This window comes from Rutidosis leptorrhynchoides, chromosome 10 (assembly GCF_046630445.1).
Source record: "Rutidosis leptorrhynchoides isolate AG116_Rl617_1_P2 chromosome 10, CSIRO_AGI_Rlap_v1, whole genome shotgun sequence".
Lineage (NCBI taxonomy): Eukaryota > Viridiplantae > Streptophyta > Magnoliopsida > Asterales > Asteraceae > Rutidosis > Rutidosis leptorrhynchoides.
In genome coordinates this window covers 85,963,569-85,972,510 of record NC_092342.1, presented here as the reverse complement: position 1 = coordinate 85,972,510, position 8,942 = coordinate 85,963,569, and positions in this window count along the sequence as shown.

Genomic DNA, 8,942 nt, shown 5'->3' with positions numbered 1-8,942 from the left:
TCTAGCGAAATACCATGATTCACAGCTAACGGAGTTGACACAGGATGTTCTTGAGTCATACCGAAATGTTCCAGTATATCATTCACATACTTTGCCTGATGAAGAAAAATTCCATTTTCTGTCTGTTCGACTTGTAAACTAAGAAAGTAGTGTAGAAGTCCCAATTTACTCATTTTGAACTCGTCCTTCATCACCTGTTTGAACTCATCAACGAGTTCCTGATTAGTAGCACCGAAGATAATATCGTCAACATAAATCTGGACTAAAATAATGTCATCATCTTGAACTTTTTTGAACAGAGTACAGTCTACCGTGCCCATTTGATATCCTTTTTCGATAAGATAACTCGATAATCATCCATACCAAGCTCTAGGAGCTTGATGTAAACCATAAAGGGCTCGTCGTAATCGATAAACTTTGTCAGGATGAAGATGATCTTCAAAACCCAGAGGTTGACTGACATATACTCGTTCGTTTAGCTTGTTGTAAAGAAATGCACTCTTAACATCCATTTGATAAACTTTGAACTTCATGAAAGAAGCGAAAGTCAAGAAAATGTGAATCGCTTCCAATCTGGCAACAGGATAACTTCATCGTAATCAAAATCAGTATCTTGCTGATAACCTTTAGCAACTAATCTTGTTTTGTTACGGGTAACATTGCCATCTTCGTTGAATTTGCACTTCCAAACCCATTTGAGGTCGATTACTTTCACACCTTGCGGCTTAGTAACTAGTTTCCAAATATCTAGACAATTGAATTGCTGAATTTCTTCTTGCATAACCATTACCCAATCAACATGCTTCAAAGCTTCTTTTATAGTCTTTGGCTCAATTCTTGATATATGACATGAGTACTCGTAATATGCAGCAGCAGCTGTCATATGAGCATCAACTTGACCATCAAACTGAACTTGTCTTCTTGTCCGAACGCATGCATTTGGATCTCCAATTATATTTTCTCTAGGATGAGCAGCTGTAGTTCTGGGAACTGGGTGTGTGGGAACAGGTATCTCGTTGTGTAGATTCGTGGTATCTCCATCTTCAGGATTATCAGAATTTTCACTTGAAATATCAGATCCGCAGGTATCGTACACTGGATCAACATCTTGATCTGAATCTTGTGCTGGTTCAAGGACTGAAGGTAATGGAGTTGGAGTAGGTTCAGACACTTTTGGCTTGTTCTGTAAATCAAACAGCATTTGTAACTCTACTTCATTCTCCGTCTGATCTGGAGCAAGATTAAATGAATCAATCAGCTCATCATAGTTGTAGATCCAAGGATGACTTTTGGTAGCAGTCTTTGTGTAATTCCGTTGGACGTCAACTTCAGACCATTCTTCAACACATCTCGTCTCATTGTTGAAAACTCGCTTGTTAGGAGAACTATACCCTAGAAACACTCCAGTAAACACTTTCGAATCAAACTTACTTCCTGGTTTTCTCTTCAAAATGGTACACGGGGCACCAAAAGGTTCTAGATGCTTCACAGATGGTTTTCTCCCATGCAATAACTCATAGCACGTTTTACCTAGTCGTTTAACAGTTAAAACTCAATTCATAGTGTAACAAGCATTTGCAACAGCTTCACCCCAAAAATGAACAGGTAAAGATGAATCAGCTAGCATAGTTCTAGCAGTCTCAATCAAAACCCTCTTCTTTCTTTCAGCAACACCATTCATCTGTGGAGTGTATGCAGAACTGAATTGCATATTGATACCTTTTTCAATACAATTACCTGCAAGATACTGATTCTGAAATTCTGTACCATTATCGCATCGAATCTTTCTAACTTTCAAATTAAAACCTATCTCTAATCGAATGATTAGCACTTTCAAATTCTTAAACGTATCAGACTTCTCTTTCAAAAACATAACCCATGAGAATCTTGAATAATCATCAGTTACCACCAGACAATACTTGCTATCATCAATGCTTTCAAAACAAATTGGACCAAATAGATCCATGTGCAACAACTCTAGCGGAGCAGAGATTGGATTATACTTCACCAACTTGTGTGCTTTCTTGCTCTGCTTACCCTTCTTACAAGGAACACATGTGCCTGAAATATGAAATGATCGAAGATCAACATCTACTATGAGATTGTTGTGAACCAGATGGTTCATCTTCCGAAAACTTAAATGACCCATGCGTTTGTGCCATGTAATAGAATCTTGTTCAGTCGCTTTAGAAACAAAAGCTTTATGATGTTCAGCAGTTGAAGTAGCAACATTCATATCTAGCATGTATAAATCAGCTTTTCAAGGAGCCTTCATCAAAATCATTTCAGGAGAAATCACAAACTCTGGTTTCAAGATGTAGCTGAATTCGTCATCAAATGCTACTTTGAAGGATTTTTCACAGATTTGTGAAATTGATAACAAATTATTTGCAAGCTCTTGACAATAATTCACTTTATCAAAACTGACTTTATCATTTTTCAATAAACCCTGAGCTGAAATATGACCACCCTTATCTCCAACAAATGCAACATAACCTCCCTTAATTGGGTGTACATCCGAAAGAAGAGATAGATGTCCAGTCATATGTCTCGAAGCGCCGCTATCCACAATCCAGGTGTTGTTTGCAGGTACCCTGGTTCCCTGCATATCACATTAAGAAAATTAATTGATAATGGGAACCCACGCCCGGACGGCAGTAGGTTGTCCATTAACACCCATAGCTTGAACTTCCATCCATTTCCCATTTGAGTCTGGTGGAATCTCATCATTAGAAATCGTAAATTTAGACAGTTTAGAAGTAGCAATATTGTTCTTCTGGTTTTTCACATTTTGCTCATCTTCGGAGCGATTAGCTCGTGGTCTGGTACGAGAAAAATATTTTCTACGACTAGCTTTTTGCGAAGGCGATCGTGCCTTTAACTCCAAAACTCTACTGTGATCACTTGATTTAGCAACCCTTGCCTCAGTATCCTGTTTAGGAACCTTAATCTTCACAGGAGAAATTGACCTATTAACGTTCTTTCTCTTATACTCTTCATAGACAACCTTTGTCGTATGATTTTTAACATGAACTTCATCAGTAACAGGTGAACCTGTTTTATGAGCATAAGATGATATGCGATCATCATATGTGAGGTCAATCTTCTGTCTTGGTGATCTATATCTTCTAGGACAATTTGCAGCAATGTGTCCAAAAATAGCACAACTAAAACATTGACGAAACTATGTCCTCTAAATTCATACAAGTTATTAGAATTTGAAGATGACGGATCTTGTGTTCTTACTAACACAGGAGAATCATTTGTTTTATTTCTTGGAACAGGTGTCGGTGTAACAGGAGGAACTGGTCTATTAGCAAATCTAGGATTTCTCAAAATTTTAACAGGACCTTTCGGTGTTCTAACTCTACTTGTCTTAAAGCTATCTCCTAACCCAGTTTTCCTATCTTCCTCATGATCTAGAGCACCTTCAACAGTATCATCAGAAGTTGTATTCTTAGTTGAACTACATTTTTTATTCTTTTCAACATAATCTTCATAACTAGAAGGGATACAATCTTCTGGTCGACCGTCAACTACGTTAGCATTAATAAATGTGTTCTGAAAAGGAGGAGATGCAGAAATATATCCAATACCCTTTCCCTTGGTGTCATTAAGTTCCACCATTAATGCATTCCATTGTGACGCACTTGCCAAACATTTCATTTTGATTGAAATTGCCTCTAAATTAGTTTTAACGCATTCATTTTCTTTCTTTAGTTCATTAATTGTATCAACACGTTTAATTAAAGCTTGATTTATGTCAAAGTTATAACATTTAAGATCGTGAAGTTGTTTTTTATAAACTTTGATTTGCTCTTTCAATTCATTTTCAACCTTAGTGGTCACATGGTCAGCATACCAATTTCTTTCATCTCCGCATATGCCTTTGTTAAATTATCTATTGTTACCTTAGATTCAGCACATTTAACACATTCAATAATAGTAGATGGATCAGAAGATACCTGTTGAGCGTTATTTGATGAGGAAGTCTCAGCCATAAATGCAAAGAAATCTATCTTCTTCCCATCATCGAGCTCATTTTCTGATTCTGACGAGTCTGTAAGAAACTCTGATGTATCAGCATCTTTACCCAAATGAATCTGCTCAAGTCTGTCCCATATATTCTTAGCTCTTGTCAAACCAGAAACCTTTTCAAGATCACTTTCTGATAAGCACATCTTCAGTAAATCTACTGCTTGCTTGTTCAATGCTTCAAACTCAGATTGATCTACTCCAGTATGATCAGCTTTAACTTCAACCTCTGATTCTGATGTCTTGTCCGAATCATCAACATCTGAACTTACACTCTCAAGATCTGAACCTTCACCCATAAGAACTAACATTTCCAATTCAGCAGCAAACATTTTACCCCATTTGTCTAGTTCCGTATCTGAATCAACCAATGTCTCTTCACTCTGATTAGCCTATAGACTTTCTTCAAACACAGAGGTATCACCATAGTTAACCTTCTAACTGTTGAAGTAGTACTCCTCTGACGATGTTGGTGAAATACTTCCAGATTCAGGTGTACGAGGAACTGAATCACGTGCCTTCTTGAATTTATCTTTAACCATCTTTTGAATCTTCTCTTTCCGAATGATTCGTGATAACTTTTTAGCTCCTTCAGCACGAGCAGTCAGCTTCTCAATTATACTTTGACCAATGACACAGTCTTCTTTTTCTTCAGAAATCTTGGCCATGTTATGTCATAACCCGTCCTTAACCATAAGAACGTGTTAGATAATGTATGATTTCATTGCGAGGTATTAACCTCTATATGCGACATTTTTAAAAGAACAACTGCATATATTTTACATTACAAACCATAATTCTTATTTTGATACAAGCTTTAGACAAAATAAAGATGATTATCGTTTAGCGATAATCTTAGACTTACAAACTTTACATGTGATGATAACAATACGATTTCTAGCATATTTTACATTACAAATCCTCCGATATGCAGTTTTATTTTTGACACAAATATGCATACTCAAGATCTTGTTTAAATTCAACATGTTGCAGCGGAAGCTTCTAATTATCACCTGAGAATAGACATGTTTAAAACGTCAACATAAAGTTGGTGAGATATAGGTTTAATGTCGGCAGCGATATAATATAGACCACAAGATTTCATATATAAACATTTTAATAAAAATATTCTAAGTGGTTGAGCACTTGGTAACCATACTTAACATTTAATCACGTCGCATATTCCCTTTATTATGAAATCTTACTACACCGTACCAAGTGTAGTCACAAAACGAAGTACTGTGCAACCGTTGAATACTGGTCGTCCAGTCCGGTTGGGGTTGTCAGGCCCGATAGATCTATCAACAGGATTCGCGTTTACAATACCGCTGTAAATAACAGTTACCAAGCTACAGGGAAGTATGCCAGTGGTACAACTCAACGTAGAATATATTTTTCAGTTACTTGTGTCCATAACGTAAAACATAAAATACATGTATTCTCATCCCGAAATACTTAGAGTTTAAAAGTTGGACTATATACTCACTTTCGTCTTGAAGATATGTAATTTTGACTTGGTCTCCGATTGATATCACAAACCTAACCATATGTAATATATCAATACCTTTTCTTTTAAAACAATCGTCACATATATATACTTATAATACTTTTAATAATTCCTTAGTCCGTAGTTAGCAGTTCGATGTTAGTAATTCAATTTTAAATGGTTCATTTTTAGGTGTTTAATAAACCCCCAACGAAATAAATAAAACCCCCATCGTATATGTATTGGTCGAGATTAATCTTGACCCACGGTACCGGTGTTGTCAAATGACGTGTTGCGTACATAAAGTACCGGTGTTGTCAAATGACGTGTTGCGTACAATCATGGGATCTTATGATTAATCTTCTCGTATTGTTTACGGGTGATCCTGAACCATATAAAATTAAATTATGAGTACATATATATAAAATATCATGTTATTTTAAAAAGATGTGATTTATTTAATTTTCTCCAATTATTTTCGTAGCTAAACTAGTCTTAGATATCCGATCTCGTTTTGGTCATAGTTTCTTCGTTACAACTCCGTTTTCGTTGATTCAACTTGCCACTTCCTTGGATCGAGTCCCTCTTTAAGACTATGAACTGTAAATACCTTAGTTTGTATTCGAAATCACAGGTCATAGGTCAAACTTTAGTGAAACTTATGAAGTTAATCATTTTCCATCATGTAAACAACCTTAAATGATTATTTTTCTAAAAATACTTATACTTTGAGTTAAATCATGAAATTTTTATGTGTTATCATATTCATAGTAAAAATGATTTTTCCAGAAAATAAACCTCCAATTCAAAGTTTAAGATGGTTTTTAATTATCCAACCCAAAACAGCCCCCGGTTGCACTCCGACGTCGTAAAAACAGTTTTTTAAGGTGTTCTTTGAAAAACCAAGTTATACCTTGTTAAATTAGCATATATTTAAGTTATATTACAGGTCTTGAAGTATTTTAAAAGTTAAGTTAGAAGGATCTATTTAGTTTGCAAACAAGTTTGAAAACATTCAAACTATGTTCTTGTTGTTAAAATTTTATACCACAAAATAAGATAGCTATATATATATGAATCGAATAAGGTTATGAACAAAGTTACTACCTCAAGTTACTTGGACAAGATTGCTGTAAAAGAGGAGTAAGAACCTAGAACCAAAAGGGTGATGGAATTGGATGAAAGATTGGAAGTAAGTTTGTGTTCTTGGAAGGATTCTTGAAGTGTTGTTGTAAGAGTTTTCTTATGGTGATTAAGTAAGGTTTTTATGGCTAGATCTTCTTGGTAACTTACTGGATTGTTATGGAGTTTAAGGTTCTTGAAAGAGTGTGTGTTTTTAGCTAGAAAATGGAAGTTAAAATGAATCAAAATGATGATCCATGGTACTCTTATAAAAACGTGATTAAGGGGGGTATGAAGACAAAATTTTTAGCTTGTAATCTTGTGTATTTGTCAAACAATCATACAAAAGCAATTACCTCTACCTTAGGGCAGTAACAAGGGCTAGTTAGGTGGTGATTTGATGTGTATATACCAATAGTAAATACGTATAGAAGTTAGGTATGATACGAGTACATATACTCTAGATATACGTATATAAATCTTATGAAAACAGAACGAGGATTCAAATATAGTTATCTTTTGTGAATATACTTATATTGTTTTATGTATTTAAGTCCTTAAAAAGTGATTAAATACATTACATATACGATATATGTATAAACATTATAGGTTATAAGTATTTATATCAAAAACGTTACTTAAAGTTATCGTTTTGAAAACTTAAGTTAGTAGTTTCAAAATATACTTATAACTTATTGTTATTAATACAAAATGAGATATTAAAACATCCTTAGATCATGTTAAATATGTATATATACATATATATACACAAACGTATAATTATCATATGTTATATAGTTCGTGATATCATCGGTCAAACTAGACGGTCAAACGTTGTGTAAAACTCTTTTCAAAAATATAAATCTCAACAATTTGGATTGCTTATCATGTTGGTAAGGTTTAATTTATGTAAATATTAATCTTATAAGTATAGAATGATCGAAAAAGTGCGGGTCATTACAGTACCTACCCGTTAAATAAATTTCGTCCCGAAATTTTAAAATTGTACCTATTTTGCGTCATCGGGAAACAAGTGTGGATACTTTTGTTTCATTTGATCCTCTCGTTCCCAAGTAAACTCGGGACCCCTTCGAGCATTCCAACGAACCTTAATGATCGGTATGTTGCTCTGCTTGAGCCGTTTAACTTCACGATCCATGATTTCGATTGGTTCTTCGGTGAATTGTAATTTCTCGTCGACATGGATTTCTTCAAGAGGAATGGTGAGGTCTTCCTTTGCAAGACACTTCTTAAGGTTTGAGACGTGAAAGGTATTATGTACTCCGGCGAGTTGTTGCGGTAACTCGAGTCGATAAGCTACCGGTCCAATGCGTTCGATGATCTTGAACGGGCCTACATACCTTGGGTTTAGTTTACCCCTTTTTCCAAAACGTATTACACCTTTCCAAGGTGACACCTTTAACATAACCATGTCACCGATCTGAAACTCTAATGGTTTCCTTCGAACATCGGCGTAGCTCTTTTGGCGACTACGGGCTGTTTTCAATCTCTCCTTGATTTGTACTATCTTCTCAGTCGTTTCGTGTATGATCTCGGGACCAGTTAATTGTCGATCTCCTACTTCATTCCAACAGATAGGAGATCTACACTTCCTTCCATACAGTGCTTCGAATGGCGCAGCTTTAATGCTCGCATGATAACTATTATTATACGAGAATTCTGCTAACGGTAAATACTTATCCCATCCGATTCCAAAATCGATCACACATGCCCTGAGCATGTCTTCAAGAGTTTGAATCGTTCTTTCACTCTGCCCATCGGTTTGCGGATGATATGCGGTGCTCATATCCAAACGAGTTCCTAGGGCCTCCTGTAGTGATTGCCAGAACTTTGAGGTAAATCTACTATCACGATCGGATATAATGGAAATAGGTATTCCATGCCTTGAAACAATTTCCTTTATATACAATCGTAATAGTTTCTCCATTCTATCCGTTTCTTTTATAGGCAAGAAATGTGCAGACTTGGTGAGACGATCAACAATCACCCAAATGGTGTCGTATCCCCAGGCAGTCTTTGGTAACTTCGTGATGAAATCCATGGTAATACCATCCCATTTCCATTCTGGGATTTCTGGTTGTTGAAGTAACCCTGATGGCTTTTGGTGTTCTGCTTTGACCTTGGAACAAGTTAAACACTCCCCAACATATGTTGCAACGTCTGTCTTTAAATTAGGCCACCAATAATGTGTCTTAAGATCTTGATACATCTTTCCAACTCCAGGATGTATCGAGTATCTTGTCTTATGTGCCTCGTTCAATATCAACTTCCTTAATCC